The sequence below is a fragment of the Panthera leo genome, chromosome D4 (assembly GCF_018350215.1).
Source record: "Panthera leo isolate Ple1 chromosome D4, P.leo_Ple1_pat1.1, whole genome shotgun sequence".
Taxonomy (NCBI): domain Eukaryota; kingdom Metazoa; phylum Chordata; class Mammalia; order Carnivora; family Felidae; genus Panthera; species Panthera leo.
In genome coordinates this window covers 35,615,054-35,631,933 of record NC_056691.1, presented here as the reverse complement: position 1 = coordinate 35,631,933, position 16,880 = coordinate 35,615,054, and the positions used below count along the sequence as shown (strand labels likewise).

At 34.4% G+C, this 16,880-nt stretch overlaps 1 long non-coding RNA gene across 2 annotated transcripts in view; it reads left to right on the top strand.

Moving 5' to 3' along the window:
• LOC122205353 overlaps window positions 1–16,880 on the top strand; it is a 579,915-nt gene that overhangs the window by 111,364 nt on the left and 451,671 nt on the right. For both annotated transcript variants that reach the window (XR_006196015.1, XR_006196014.1), the window contains exon 3: window positions 12,697–12,751. This is a non-coding gene — a long non-coding RNA (uncharacterized LOC122205353). The remainder of the gene's footprint in view (window positions 1–12,696; window positions 12,752–16,880) is intronic.

The following is a 16,880-nucleotide window of genomic DNA, read 5'->3' as shown; positions in this document are numbered from 1 at the left end:
TAAATAAATAAATAAATAAATAAATAAATAAATAAATAAATTCGTTCCTGAGGAAGTCTTGAAGAAGTCCTAATAGTTTAATTTTAACAGTTATTGGTTGTGATTTATACATATATTATACAATATAATACAGATAAAGATACCAAAAATATTTTCTAGCACATGATTAAAATTTCCTTTTTTGAACATGAGTTTAAAATAAATGAATTTAGTATTTGATAGATGATTTTTGTCATACATTTGTCACTGACTTTAACTATTAAGAGCTTGTTCTCATTTTGTGAGAGGTAAAGAAAAGTCTTGATTTTTACAGAGCATATGGTTATTTGACTCTTTAATCTTCTTTTTATGCTTTAAGAAATTTTCTGTTAATGACTTTAGGATCATTCTTCTGGAAGTTTCCACTCATCCCCCATGCTCTCCAAATCATCTCTTCTGAAAGGATGTTGAAGGGAGTGGTAAGAGCTTGTTGTATTGTTGAGGATAGCAGACAGTGGAATTAAAATAATTGTTAGTATACTCATACAAACAAAGTGTTCAGTTAGTACTGAGGAATGAAAAGTACTCTTTGGAAGTGGAGTAAAAAAAGCTCTGGGATGGTCAAATGACAGGGAAAGAAAAGCACTTGATTTTGTCATTAGTGGTTCCATCACTATCATCGGGCTATTACTGTAATTTTTTTTTTTTACAGGGACTGTTTTTGGTGTAAACTTTAGGACTACTGTAACAAATTACCCTGACCACAACTCCACCTCCAAAACCCTGGTTTTAAGGGAGAGTTTTTTAAAGGGGATTTTTAAAAGGGAGAGTTTCAAATATAAAGTTGTAATATAGCTCAATATATTGAAAATGATTACTTCACTGGTGATTCTTTTATTTTGGATTTAGGTAAACAAACTGATAAGTTAGGTGAAGATTCAGGTTTTCTGGATCTTATTGAAGAAAAATTAACCATAATTACCTTGCCTCACATGCAAACTTGGTGTGGCTTATCAAATTTGTGGCTTATCAAATCAAAAATTGATTTTACTCAATTCTAATAAATTCTTTTGAATATAAGTTAACCTTTCTTTCATGATACAAAAGCCATCTGAAGATTTTGCCACATTTAAGGATAAGTATTATAGATATTTTACAAGAGAAGCAGAGAGATGAGAGTTAATATAGATTTCTGTGGATAATATGGGTTATATCCTATTTTGTAAACTTTGTACTTACTTTAAGTCACTTAGATAACACATTAAATATAAATATTATAGTGACAAAATAGAGTTATAAAAATAAGAGAGTGTCATTATTGTATAATCAAATACTAATAGATTGTGAGAAAGGTTTATATACAAGACCTCAAATGCTTGAACAAGCAATACATTCAATTACATATGATCTTGGGATTATAAATACTCACACTTATATAGCTATTACTACTTGTGATCCATATTTCATTACTTTAACCTTATATGTAAAACAATTGTCTGTTTTATATGCAGGAACTTAACTGCTCTATCTACAGAGGTGATGTAAAATTTCTACTTGAATAGCAATGTAAATCATGTTAATTCAGCCCTAGTCAAATGAAACTTGGTAGGATGGAAGAAGAATAGGAATGAGAATGGCAGAAACAAACTTGAGTATAAGAATCTGCCCAATTGAAGTAATGAAAAAGTAATATTGGGTTAAGTACCTCCAGCTATGAAATAAGAACTCAGATCAGCAGGAGTGTTTGTATAATCATACTAATCTACTGATAGTAAAATAGGATAAAGTAATTTTGTATGTTTTGATTTTAGTGCAGTGTTTGCTTACAAATTTAGTGAACACAATTTAAGTAGTTTCAAAAAGGAGGTGAAAAAGGACTGCCTGCCAAGGTTAATGAGATAAAACTGGGTTGCACTGGAACTCAAGCAGAGCTCTCAGACTGATGAAATAACCCACCTTATGTCCTCTTTCCACTACATTCTCTTCTCAAAGTGAGGCTTAATGAAATTGGGTTTACCTATCAATGCCTCCAAAATTAACACAGGTACCTAATATTGACTCAAAACTCAATCTTTCTAGTAAGATGCATTTTTTAAAAAGAAGTTTTAACATTTATTTATTTTTGAGAGACACAGAGAAACAGAGCACAAGTGGGGAAGGGGCAGAGAGAGAGAGAGAGACAGAGACAGAGACAGAGAGTGAGACACAGAATCCAAAGCAGGGTCCAGGCTCTGAACTGTCAGTACAGAGCCTGATGTGGGGCTCAAACCCATGAACCATGAGATCATGACCTGACCTGAAGTCAGACACTTAACTGGCTGATCTACCCAGGTGCCCCAGGATGGATTAAAGAGAGTTGTTGACCCACCTATGCAGGTCTGGATTTTCAGCCCACCTACCTCTACTACCATCTGGGAAGTGAACATATCAATTATTTGATGTCCCTTTGTATTTTCCTAGGTCCTCAAATTTTCATTCCTGAAAAATCTTAATAAATTAATGAACAAAGGGGAAAATATAAGACACTTTTTTTGTGTGCAAATGTGAAATAAAATTTTAAGGATCCTCTACTTGACAAGGAAGTTTGAATTCAAACATCTAGAAGATGTTAACCCCTGATTTCCCAGTATCATATCTTGGATGAATGATGACTTTTAACCCATAATACCACTGCATATTTGAAAGTTAAGGGTCCCAGCCATGATTGAATTCAACATAGATATTTAGCACCCTGTAATTATTTCATTGCTTCAATACAATATCTTTTCTTAGGGATGAATAAGAAGTTCTCCTTCATCAAATCTATTCTCTCTTCTTTAGAGAGGTTTTGTGTCTGACTCTTAATCTCTATGAAAGTATAATTGGGCACCGAGAGAAACAGATTGATTATTGCCGACTGCAGAGAGCCAGGATAAGACATGATTCATTGATTTTAATCATATTCAAATGAGCCATCCCAGGGAATATCATGCAAAATAAATATAATGTAAAATAAAGGCAGTATTTTAGATAACAAAATTGTTTAGAATTTCTACTTCCAAGATAAATTGACTTGGTACTAAATGTTATTTTTTAGTTCCTTTGACTGTGTTTGACTATAAAAGGAAATTCCTTGTTGATTAATTGCTGAAACATTTATGAATTTATAAGGCTTTCAACATGCATCTTCCCTATGATGAAATGCAGAGTTGGGAGGACTCTATTCTGACCACCTAATTTAGTAGATCTATTTATTAACTCATAAAATATTGTTTAATCCATAGTATCCCATAGCTTGTGAACTTACACCACACCACAAGCTAGGTACACCTATCCATCTGCCTTAAAAAGCATCATTAATATTGTTTTTTTTTTTCATTTTTTGAAAAATAAAGCATCTGAATGCCAAATTGCATTGCAGCAACATGATCCTAAAAATTTCCCAGTTTTATCAGGGTAAACTTCTGGTGATCTACAAATCCCATACTATATATTTTCTTTCTTCCCCAAGGCTTTATCGTATTAAAGATATGCAGGTTTATTCTCTACAAGTGAAACAACCATGCTAATAGTATCCCTTCTTGATAGAAAAACAAATGATAAGCTGGACTTGATTAAAACTGAAAATACCTGTTCTGCAAAAAACACTATAAAATGAATAAAAAGCCACAAACTGGATGGGGATATTTGCAAAAGACATATCTGATAAAGGAATGTGTCTTAGTTCAGGTTACTATAAAATAATAATGCAAACTAGGTGGCTTAAACAACAAACATTTATTTCTCAGAGTTCTGAGGCTAGGAAGTCTAAGATCAAGATATGGACAGATTCAGTGTGTGGTGAGGATCCTCTTCTAGACTGCCATCTTCTGGTTGTATCTTCAAATGGCAGAAAGAGAGCAAGAGAACTATGGACAAGTATAGCATTCATAAGAGCTTCATTCTCAGGACCTAATCACCTTCCAAAAACCCTTCCTCCCAATACCATCACATTGGGGGTTAGGATTTCAACATATGAGTTTGGAGGAGCTCCAAAGTTACAGCCCATTAGAGAGACTTATTCAAAACATACAAAGAACTCTTAAAACTCAATAGTAAGGAAACAAATAGCCCTACTAAAAAGTGGACAAGATTCTTAACAGATACTTCACCAAAGAAGATATACAGATGGCAAATAAGCATATAAAAAGATGTTGTACATCATATGTCACTAGGGAAATGCAAATTCAAACAGTGAGTTACCACTACACACTTATTAGATTGGCTAAAATCCAGAATACTGATAATACCAAATGCTAGAGAGGATATAGAGCAACAGGAATTCTCATTCACTGCTGGTGGAAATGCAAAATGGTACATCTATTTCAGAAGGCAGTTTGGCAGTTTCTTACAAAACTAAACATGCTCTTACCATAATATCACCCAGCACTTATGTTCCTTGCTATCTGCACAAATGAGTTGAAAACTTATGCTCACATAAAATCCATACATTGATATGGATAGCAGCTTTTTTCATAGTTGCCAAACTTGGAAGTACCTGAGATGCCCTTCAGTAGGGGAATGGATAAATGAACAGTGGTACACCCAATGGACGACCATAGTGCTAAAAATAAATGGGCCATGAAAAAACATGAAGCAACTTAAACACATATTCCTAAGTGAAAGAAACCAATCTGAAAAGACTACCTACTCTATGATTACAACTATATGTCATTTTTGAAAAGACAAAACTGTGTAGATAATAAAAAATTCATTGGTTTCCAGGGTCTGCAGGGAGGAAAAGACGGATACACTAGGCACCAAAGGATATCATACTAACATCATACTACTCTGTATGATATTTTAATGATGGATATATATTAATATGCATTTATTCAAACTCAATGAATATACAACCAAGAGTGAGTCCTAATGTAAACCATAGATTTTGAATGATAATGATGCATCAATGTAGTTTCATAAGTTGCAATGAATGTACCACTCTGATGGTCTCTGGTCAAGGATGTTGATAATGGGGGAGGCTATGCATGTGTTGCGGTAAGGGGCATATAGGAAGTCTGGATACCTTCCACTCAATTTTGCTGTGAACATAAAACTGCTCTACAATTAATGTCTATTTAAAATATTTTTTAAGAAATCCCCTCAAAAAGCAAATAGTTGTTTTTATTAACTACATTAAAAAAGATACTAAAATGAATGATTTGAATAGACATTTTTAAAAAAAATTTTTTTAACATTTATTTATTTTTGAGACAGAGAGAGACAGAGCATGAGTGGGGGAGGGTCAGAGAGAGAGGGAGACACAGAATCCGAAACAGGCTCCAGGCTCTGAGCGGTCAGCACAGAGCCCGACGCGGGGCTTGAACTCACAGACTGCGAGATCATGACCTGAGCTGAAGTCGGACGCTTAACCGACTGAGCCACCCAGGCGCCCCTGAATAGACATTGTTACAAAGAATATATACAAATGGACAATAAGAACATAAGAAGTTTCTCACATCATTAGCCATTAGAGAAATGCAAATCAAAACCACAATGGGATATCACCACTGACCCACGAAAATATGGCTATCATAAAAAGAAAATAACGAGTATTCTTGAGGATGTGGAAATCTTGGAATCCTCATACATTGCTGACAGGAATATAAATGGGGCATCCATTTTGGAAGACAGTTTGACAGTTTCTCTGAATGATAACTGTAGACCTGCCTTATGACCTAGCAGTTTTACTCCCAGGTATATACTCATGAGAAATGAAAACATATGTCCATAAGACCTCATACGTAAATGTTCATAGTGTGACTGCATTTCTTTTTGGGAGCTCTGGGGGGAACATATGTTCCCTTGTCTTTTCCAGTTTCTGGAGGCTTCCCACATTCCAGATGTTCACTTCCATCTCCAAAGCCAGCAATGACAATGGCTAATAGAGTCTTTGTCAGATCATACCATTCAGATTCTTACTCTTTTTCACTTAAAAGAATCCTTATGTTACACAGGGCCCACCTCAATGATCCAGGATAGTCTCTACCATCTCAAGGTCAGCAGAGGTTAGCATGTAATTCCATCTACAACCTTAATTATAATCCCCTTTGCCATGTAACATAACATATTCACAGGTTCTGGGAATCAGAACATAGACATCTTTGGGAGAATTTTTTCTGCCTACCATATGTGACTTTTTTTTCATTTTTTTAATCACTTATAAACGATTATTTTAAACTTAAGCATAAATTCAATGGATATTGCTAAATGAAAACATCTTATTTAAATAAAATGTTTATTTTAATAGACATTACTTTTAGAATGGTTTTAAGTTCATAGCAAAATTGAGTGCAGAGTACACAGTTTTTTCATATATCCCCTACACTACACATTTCCACTTTTCATGTATTCAAACAATTATATATTAATCTTCAAATTAATGACTCATTCTGATGACACTCTAAAAATATTTAGGGACATGGAAACAAATCTACAGTATATCTGAGAGGCACACACACACGTTTGTGTATTTGTGTTTCTGCACATTTAGCAATTTAATTATTCAGAAATAACTAATGGAAACATAGACCACATGATGTTTGCTGGAATGATTTATCCCCAGGGATTGGAATTAGCACTGGAGAATATGTGTATTCTCTGGAATATGTGTGAATGTGTGGATGTGTGAATGTGTGTGTGCACATTTGTGTGAATATATACATGCGTATATTTATGCTTTTTCACATCCGTGATTGCATTTCAATCTTATTGTTAAAAAAAAATAAGATTTTGAAAATGAATTGGACCATATGTGACATACAAACAGAAGAGGTAAGGGATACCTGGGTGGCTCAGTTGGTTAAGCATCTGACTCTTGATTTTGGCACAGGAGATGATCTCACAGTTTGTGAGTTCAAGGCCCACGTTGGAGTCCACACTGGCAGTGCAGAGGCTGCTTGGGATTCTCTCCCTCCATCTCTCTCTGCCCCTCCCCCACTTGCTCTCTCTCTCTCTCTCTTTCTCTCTCTCTCTCTCTTTCTCTCTCTCTCTCTCTTCCTCTAAAGATAAATAAATAAAAGAGAAAAAAAAAAACAAATGGAAGAGGTAAGCTATTTTTTAAAGTTGTTTATTTATCTTGAGAGAGAGAGAAAGCATGAGTGGGGAAGGGCCAGAGAGAGAGAATCCCAAGCAGGCTCCCTCACTGTCAGCCAGAGACCAACACAGGTCTCAACGTCATGAACTGTGAGATTATGACCTAAGCCGATGTCAGCTGCTCAAGTGACTAAGCCACCCAGGGTCTCCACTTCATCCCTATTTTTTTTTTTCAATGAAATAAGCTTGTTTTTCTAATTTTTTAACGTTTATTTATTTTTGAGAAATAGAGAGAGAATATGAGCAGAGGAAGGAGCAGAGAGAGAGAGGGAGAAGAATCCTTAGCAGACTCCAGGCTCTGAGCTGTCAGCACAGAGCCCTAGGCTTAAACTCATGAACTGCTAGATCATGACCTGAGCCAAAGTCGGACGCTCAACTGACTGAGCCACCCAGGCACCCCTCATCCCTATTTTAAATCATTAGAATTGTATTTTATACCTCCAAACATGATTTTCTGACACTCCTTTTATGTAAAATTCAACAGTATTCTTTAAAAAGTAGTTAACAGCATTCATGTTAAAGTGGATCATAGGCCTATGTGATTTGTGATTTTAGATAATTTACAGTTAAAAGCTCATAATGATCTTAATATTGCCTCATAAAAAGTTATCTGAGAAAGAAAAAAAAAACACGCCTAGAGGAAAAACAAAAGATACTCATGAAAGGCAGCACTGGTCTAAACTAGCCCCAGTGACAGGCAGTGGAGTGTCAAGATAAATAGGAAAAAGGAAGAGAAGCAGAAAGCAACTGTGTGGTAGTGATGTGTATGTGGCTCTTGAGAAGAAAAATTGAGACTGGTAGTGTGGACATGTGTTATAGTGAAGACAGAGAATTCTCTTTTCCTCATGGCCTAAGATTTGACTACCTCACAATTACAAGTTTTCAATTATTTGCTTTATCTTAATGACATTACAATTGTGCAGCACATAAAATTATAACCATGACAAGATTTCAAGCAAATTAATAATCAGATCAGATAGATTGACAGGTTCAAGATCAGTCAGAGCTGAGCAGTTGTTCTAAGGCCTATGCAGGAACATACATCCTGTGGAATCACAGTACCTCTCATTTTCAGATCCACATCTTTGCATCCTTTTCTACTGTTGACTTCAGAGAATGTAACCCAAGGACAGGGAAGCAAGATTCTCCTGTCCTCCTTCTCACCAATCAGTTTACAGACAGGGGGAAAAGATGCTCTCAAATAATATCTCTAATATTATGACGCTGAACTTAAAATGGAAAAGGAATTTGTTTTAAACCTACCTACTCAGATGTATTTTATCTTTCTGGAATTTTAATATCACTTGCAGCTTAGAATAATACCAAATCTTGTGAAACCACAGAATATGTAGTCTATGCCATATTAGTTAAATTGTTCTATTATACATTTTAATATTTTTCTCATCTTTATTTTTTCCCAGGTATTTTATACACTGTTTTACTATTAGACATTCTGAATCAGGAATTGATTGATTGATTCATTAATGCATTTAAAACACAAATTTAGTCCTCACAATGAGCCAGGTATTGTGTTAAATCCTGGGGAGAACAAGGCCTATAGACATTTTGCATTCAAGAAGAATAAGTTCTTGTTTTGGATGACATTAACTAAGCTAGGGAATGGATTTTGTTTCTAATTTGTCTTTTCATAATTTCTTTCATGGGCTTCTACTAATTTTGACACTGAAACATTTATTTCAGCATTTTTATCTTAGGATACTATTTTGTTCTTTAAAATGCTACCATCGATTCTAAAGTTTGATATTCTGGTTTTTGTATAATTCCTTAAATTTAATATAGTTTTGCATTGTCATACATAAAAGTGGTTAAGAGATTACTCAAATTTAGCAAAATATATGTTTACGTGTCTATTAAAGTCAGAAATATGAGGATTTATAATTTATAATACTAATTGTGATCAGTTTCCTTATGCAAAAAATAATGATTGGGTATTTATGAGTCAGAAACTCTAGTAGGTGATTAGAATTCACCAGTATACAAATAGATTAGTCTTTTTTCTTCAGCCTTCACAAAGATGCCTTTCAAAGAGAGCTAGGGAAAGGAAAATAAGGCTCAGAACCTGAAAACTAAATAACAGAAACATAATAAGTATGATGTGAGATTTACTGGATATAATACTAGCAACCTAAAATATATATCTAACATAAATATGGACAACAGAGAACATAGCATCAGGGATTTTTTTCAAGTATTTGTAACTTTTGTTTGCTGCTTTTTTTTATTTACAAGAAATATGGGGTAGAGCTATTTAAATGGAAAGGATGGTTAATTTTAAAAACAGTCATACCATATATATATTTATGTATTTTTGAGGAATTGCACTTTTGTCATTTTTTCATTCAACAAAAATGTATTTAATCCCTAGCAGGAAATGCACTAGTAAGTAAATACATAGTAGAGGAAAGCACATGATGTATCTTAATGTAATTTACAACTCAAAGGATTGCTTAAATTACCTGTTTTAGTCTATGAATGTCCCATATTCACTAGATAATTATAAAGGCATATGTTGGAATTTATCATATAAAATACTGCATTGAATAGGAAAATTAAGAATAAACAGAATTATACTTTAGATAAGCATACTTCTTTATTTGGAGACAAAAATTGTCTCTCTTTTATGGATTTTTCAAATAATTTGTTATGAAATACCTACCCTGTGGCTTTCTAGCCTATAAATTAATGCTTCTATATATTTTTCTATTGCTTCAAAGATTCAGTAATAATTATCCTTTGTACTACATTGATGACTTTGTCATTTTTTTTTTTTTTTTAAATATCTTGGAACACGCCTTCAACGTTTATTTATTTTTGGGACAGAGAGAGACAGAGCATGAACGGGGGAGGGACAGAGAGAGAGGGAGACACAGAATCGGAAACAGGCTCCAGGCTCTGAGCCATCAGCCCAGAGCCTGACGCGGGGCTCGAACTCACGGACCGTGAGATCGTGACCTGGCTGAAGTCGAACGCTTAACCGACTGCGCCACCCAGGCGCCCCGACTTTGTCATTTTTTGAATGCATGTATATTTTTATCTTAAATGTATAGAAATGGGAGGGTGAGACTAGTGGCAATAGTGAAATAGTTTAGACATTTGGGTGCTTATTTGCAAACATTGTAAATTTCTTGTATATTCTACTTGATTAAAAATGATTAAAACTGTATTCTTGAATAAACAAAGTAAACACGAAGTTGTCACCTATCAGTGACACAGAACAACTTGAAGGATGCTCTCATGATGTGAGCAGAAGTCAATATGATCTCATGGTCCCCCAATGAAATGCCTGTGAAGTCCATACTAATTAGCTTGTAAATCAGACTAATACTTGAGTTTATTTGGGCCAGAAAGACTACCTACTGTCAAGCAATCAAGTACTACCCCTTTAATTGCAATTTATTCCAACAACCACAATTTATTGATCCTAGCATACACTTATGCCACAGCAGTATCAGTATTTGACTTTATTTTAACAGCTTCAAAAGGTTAGAGAGTTAGAAACCACTGTGAAAGAAACCATTAAAAAGTTGAGTTGCTGACACTGCTTTACACTCTATGCCAGGCAATGTTTCCTATATATTGTGGAACTATATAAAAGGAGAGATAAAAGGAACTAATATTCATTGACACTTAATATGCTAGTGCTTTCTTATACCAAATATTACTTAGTAACATACAGAAAAACAAGGAGGATCAATATTGTATTCTGCATTTTACAGGCAAGCTACAGCTTATAGACTTTAAGTACATTTCTCAGAACTATAATGTTAAAATGTTAAAACCATCTATCTGACTCCAAAGCACATGTTTAATTTCTTGCATGATTTCTTGCATACTTTTTGTACATTGACTATTCTGATGTTGTGGTCTAAGTGATATTGAAGCTCAAAACCAGCTTATCCACATGAATTTTGTATCCAGTATCATCTTTAAAACACAAAACATCAGTTTCTGATCACTCATTTGTTAGCTGTATTACCTTTTATAAGCTAAGACATGCTATTTATTTATTTAAGCATTAGTGCCAAATTTCACTTTGGAATTTTTAGCTAATTAAATAATGTTCTGGAGCATGCTTGGTAAAACAAACAAACAAACAAACAAAAACAAAACAAATAAACAAAACTTTTGTAGCTTCAAAAAATCTTTAGAAAATATTCAGTAGATATAGAGTGGTTTAAACTTTGGAATTTCTCACCCTTCGATAACAAAATTAAAAAGGCCACCTGACTTAATTTTTGACAATTAAAAATTATATATATTTAAGGTATACAACTTGATTATATGAAGTACGTGTACACTGTGTAATATTCACCACAATCAAGTTAGTTAACATATTCATCATCTCATATAGTTAGCATGTGTGTGTGTGTGTGTGTGTGTGTGTGTGTGTGTGTGTGTTGAAACACTTAAGACCTATGCTTTTAGCTGATTTCAAGTCTTTAGCACAGTATTGTTAACTACAGTCACATTATTGTATGTTACATTTCCAAAATGTATTTATATGGCATAAATGAAACTGTATTTCTGGACCAGCACCTCCCATATCCCACTCCCTGATAACCACCATTCTATTCTCTATTTCAATGAATTTAACATTTTTTATTCCACATACAATTGAGACCAACATGCAGTATTTGTCTTTCTGCATCTAGCTTATTTCACTGAGCTAATGTAATCGGGTTCATCCATGTTGTCACAAATGGCAGGATTACCTTTTTTTTTTTTTAAGGCTGAATCATATTCCAGTGTGTTTGTGTGTGTGTGTGTGTGTGTGTGTGTGTGTGTGTTGTGTACGTGTGCATGTGCATTTATGTGTGTATAATCACATTTTCTTTATCCATTCATCTGTAAACAGACATTTTGGGATGGAAATTTTAGAAATGTGCCATTATAGAAAAGAGTGTGGAAGTTCCTCAAAAAATATAAGTGCCAAGGGGCGCCTGGGTGGCGCAGTCGGTTAAGCGTCCGACTTCAGCCAGGTCACGATCTCGCGGTCCGTGAGTTCGAGCCCTGCTGACAGCTCAGAGCCTGGAGCCTGTTTCCGATTCTGTGTCTCCCTCTCTCTCTGCCCCTCCCCCGTTCATGCTCTGTCTCTCTCTGTCCCAAAAATAAATAAAAAACGTTGAAAAAAAAAAATTAAAAAAAAAAATATATAAGTGCCTTATGATCCAGCAATCCCACTTTTGGATGTATATCCCAAAGGATTTGAAATCAGTATCTTGAAGATATATCTGCATTATTCACAAGGAAATATGGAAGCAACCTAAACGTTCATCAGTGGATGGATGGATAAAACTTATATTTTTTTACACATACATTCTGAGTATGCCCGCACAATTCTTCATGCATACTCTGTAAATCCTTGACTAGATTTAAGCCAGAATTAGTCTGACCTGTAGGAAGAGACCAAAAGGTGGAAGTCCTCAATTTTCTCCTTGTATCATCCTCTTTGTATTGTGCTTTTAATACTTCTGTTTTTTCACTTCCATGAAACTTTATTTACAGAATAAACAAACCAATAAATTTTCAAGTGTTAATCATATTAGAAATCATGGATCTAGTCCAATGTCCTCATTTTTGCAGGTGACGAAATGGAGAATCAAAGAAGTAAAGGACCTGCCTCAGAGTCACACTACTAGTAAGTAGTATCTGTAGATCTAGAATCAGGTATCAGACTATTTGACCTGAGTTCTAGCTTTGCAGAAAGATTTCTCATTTTAGACATGATGTTGAAAACTCTGTATAAAACTGTTTATATCCCTGTTTAGACCACATTTGGTCACTAGCATTAGTTGCATGCCACCTGTATTCAATTTTGTATACACTTTAGAGGATACTTAGAAAGTGCGGTACAGGAGTTCTTTTTAAGAAGAAGCAATGTAGATCATGAGATGGTATAGCAAAAGAAAAAAAAGCTGGCATTCATATGAAGGGTTTCCATGTTCAGGGTGCTTAATATGAATCATTCCATTTGACCTTCACAAATATATTGTAATAGATACGATTTTATCCCTACAGTAGTAATAAACTAATGCTCTAAGGTTGTTGATAGTTTGCTCAAGTACATAGAGCTATTTAATGTCAGAGCTAATTGCAAATCTAAATCTCTCTGACTTTAAAGATGTCCACTTGTGTAGTACACAATTCTGTATTTACACAGAAAACAAAGCCACTGATCAACACAAACAGTGCATAATTCCAACTGGTGTGACATAACCAGTTGTATAATATAGTGCACAGTTCAAGGTGCTAAGAGAAAATTAAATAGTGAAAGATCAGCTTGGGTTGACACTGTAAAAAGACTGATATGCTCTTACTACTAACTCCCAACTAGCAGCTCTCAGCTTGTTGCAATAAAGACATTAGATATCATGATATCTGTAAATGAGTGGGAAAATATTGGCAACACATATATAATGACACTACAGGTAGAGATTGATAACTTGTCAAGATATGGTGAAACGAGCCTTTCAAAGAGGGAAGCTTTTTTAGCTCTTGGGATGTGAAAACGCTGACCAAAGTACATGACATTTTCAGTTGTATAGGATGTAGACATGTGGAGTTGGATAAACTCATTTTCTTTCAAGAGGAGAATAGGAGAAACATGAAGGTTGAAATAAGTGGAGACATTTGGCAATAGGGTATAGGCTAAGTGATAGAAAATTATATGGAAGAGTGAGACATTTCAAAATGTTGGACTAAAATTCATTGGCAGAATTTTTTGAAACCTGATTTAAAAAAATTATATTTTACTATTTAAGCATTAAGTAGTCATTGAAGATGTTGGGCTTTTGTTATAATTTGTGTTTGTATAGTCAGAGCTGTACCTTGGAAAAAAATGTGGTAGCTTTATGATGGCCTACATGGGTGAAAAATCAGAAGTGAGAGACCAAAGAGCAGGTGTGAAAATATGAGGGCAAGCATCCCTACTTAATTTTTATCTGTTCAAGATATTAAGATATCTCCCCTCCATAGTAGCTGTAATCACTCAGATTTCTATAGTAACTTTGAGAAACAAATATTACTGATCTTATGTATCATTCGTTAAGTCATTTTTCACTCAGAGAAACCAAGAAAATTCCATTGATCCAATATCCATTTTTTCCTCAGTTTCCTGTTTCTTGATATTCGTTAAGTGAATAATAGATCCCTTTTCAATCTACATATCTACCTTAAAAATTCCTGTCATGTAAGGGAGAAGATAAATGTCATGATAATTTTTTAAAAATTATTTGTTGTTGTTGTTGTTGTTGTTGCTTTTGTTGTTGTTGTTATCCTGGAACCCTATTACATCCTAAAGAAGTCTTTCTCAGTGAAAACTTTGAAGGTGGTTTGAGGATCCCTGTTTATCTAAAATTTGCACATCAGATAGAGGAAGGGAAAAAATAAGGGATACTTGTTCATCTCATGAGTGACATAAACAAATAGGAAGTAGCTGTGTTATCCTAAAGCATTTTTCTGGGATAACTAAGGAGCAACAACAATGAAAGAGCCTTTATGCAAATTTTGGATCCTTTAGCTTCTTAAAGGTCAGCTGTTTGGTTTTAACACCCAAACTGGCAGGAAAGAGCCCTGAAAGCTGCCTGCCCCTGTGTTAGATAAACAATACAGGGCAACCTCTGCTCTTAATGAGGATTCCATTTTAAACCCACAGCACTCTCCTCATTTTAGAACCCTCCTTCTTCCAGGAATCATATGCATCCATTAATGAAGCTAAACAATATCATCCCAATACCCTGCTGTTACCTAACTATGATCTTTCAAGTAATTGCAATTGCACTCCGAACAATTTGCTTTCTTTTTGCTCAGCTGATTTCACACGCATGAAACTTTTTTCAGATTTCTTTTTCCTCTCTTGTATTACATTTTTGACCCTGAGCCCCTATAAGAGTGTATTTCTTTGTATTTATATTAATTTGCCATACAAGCAATATATCTGCTAATGCATCCCCTTTATATTGTATCTTTGTTCTGTTTTCTTAGAGAGAAAAAAATATTTCTTTATCCTTTCTAAAGATGGGCTATCTCTCCCAAAGTCTCAAAAGCAATACCTTTGTCATTAGAGATGATTTTGCCAAACTGATACATATTACTATTTCTGAACTTTTAAGAAAACCGTACTTTGATGTAGGGGCTATTCAAGGCTATGTGTGCGTGCGCGCTCGCGCGCGCGCGCGCACACACGCGCGCACACACACACACACACACACGCACTGAAATGTAAGTTTGACATTTTGTCCAGATGTTTGTAATGAAAAGGTGAGTTGGAGTTTTGAGTGATAAAGGAAAGGAGCACTCTACCTTTATCTATAGATGTAATAAAGTCAAAATAGGCCAGCCTTATGGGGTTTGGTAAGAGCACTGAATATCCATTACAGTGTTTGACACACAGAAAAATTATTTGTTGAGTGAATACGTGCATTATTGGCTTGTAACTGGCAGCCCTTTTGTCTGTTTCATTGTCTATTTGTGAAAGTAGTCTAGCAGATCAGTCAAAGATTACATTGGTATGGATAGAAATCTAGCATTAGATTTCAGGCAACGGTCTCAGGTCTTAGTCCTCTCCCTGCTATAATGTCATTAATTAGTCAAAAAAAAAAAAAGAAAAAAGGATTGTTGAAAATATGTTTTTACATAAAATATATTATCATATTATGGAAGGTTGTTTGGTATAGAGATTAAGAGTGAAGATTTTGGGGAAACTTAATATATGTAAAATAATGGATTCTGCCATTTGTTGTTTGTATAATTTTGGAGTTTTCAAATGTTTCTGTGCTTCATTTTCCTCCACTGAAAAAAACATCTAGTTCATAGAGTTATTCTAAGTATTGAATAAGTTAATGCATGCAAAGTTTCTGATATGTAAGCATAATAAGCTTTTAATTATTGTTAATGTTTGCTGACTTAGTACTATATTAATTACATCTGAAATTTTTGATTTCTTGGACTTCCCAAATTATAATAGAAAATCATGAGTCCATTATGAACTCTTGTTTTGTATTTAAATTTTCAAAGAGCACAAATTCTGTATGTTAAAATGTTATTAATTAACTTAGTACATATTCGATTACACTCTGCCTGATATTTTCCACATCAATTTCAGCAAGTTGATAGATATGATTCTTTGGCACCAAGTCTAAATCCCTTAGAATGTGACAATAAGAAAAGTAAGCATGCTGTCTTGGTAGTATATCTATTTTCCTACATGTGTAAGTAATTCTATATTTCTTTTTCCAACCCTAACTTTTTCAAGATCTTTGCATTAATTTTTACTTGGAATTTGTAATGAAATGCATACACATATAATGGGATCTTGAGCGGGGAAATTCTGTTTTACAAATTTACATTTATTAAATTTACTTAAAATAATTTTAGTGTAATACTTCCCTCCCACATTTAATAAACCAAATATGGGCCATTAAGTTTTGAAACTATAAAATTGAAAAGAAAAGATATTTTGTCAAAGGGAGTTATATATTCTAGCAAATTTCACCATATGCCGTTTTTGCCAGTGTTGCACTTGGAAAGCAATTCACCTGGTCTGCTTTATCAAATGGCTGTTCTTCAATATGGATGCTCCCCATTCAAAACCTCCCAGGCAGTTTGTTATTTCTTCATGGCATATCTGGAAACATCTCATCTCTGTGTCTATATAGGATAGCCTTCATCTCTGTCTCCAAATTCCACAACCAGTTGTTGTTTTCAGTCTGGTTTCTAATATTACTTCTTTGATTTCATCACCGGGACTCATCTCCCCTCCCCCATGA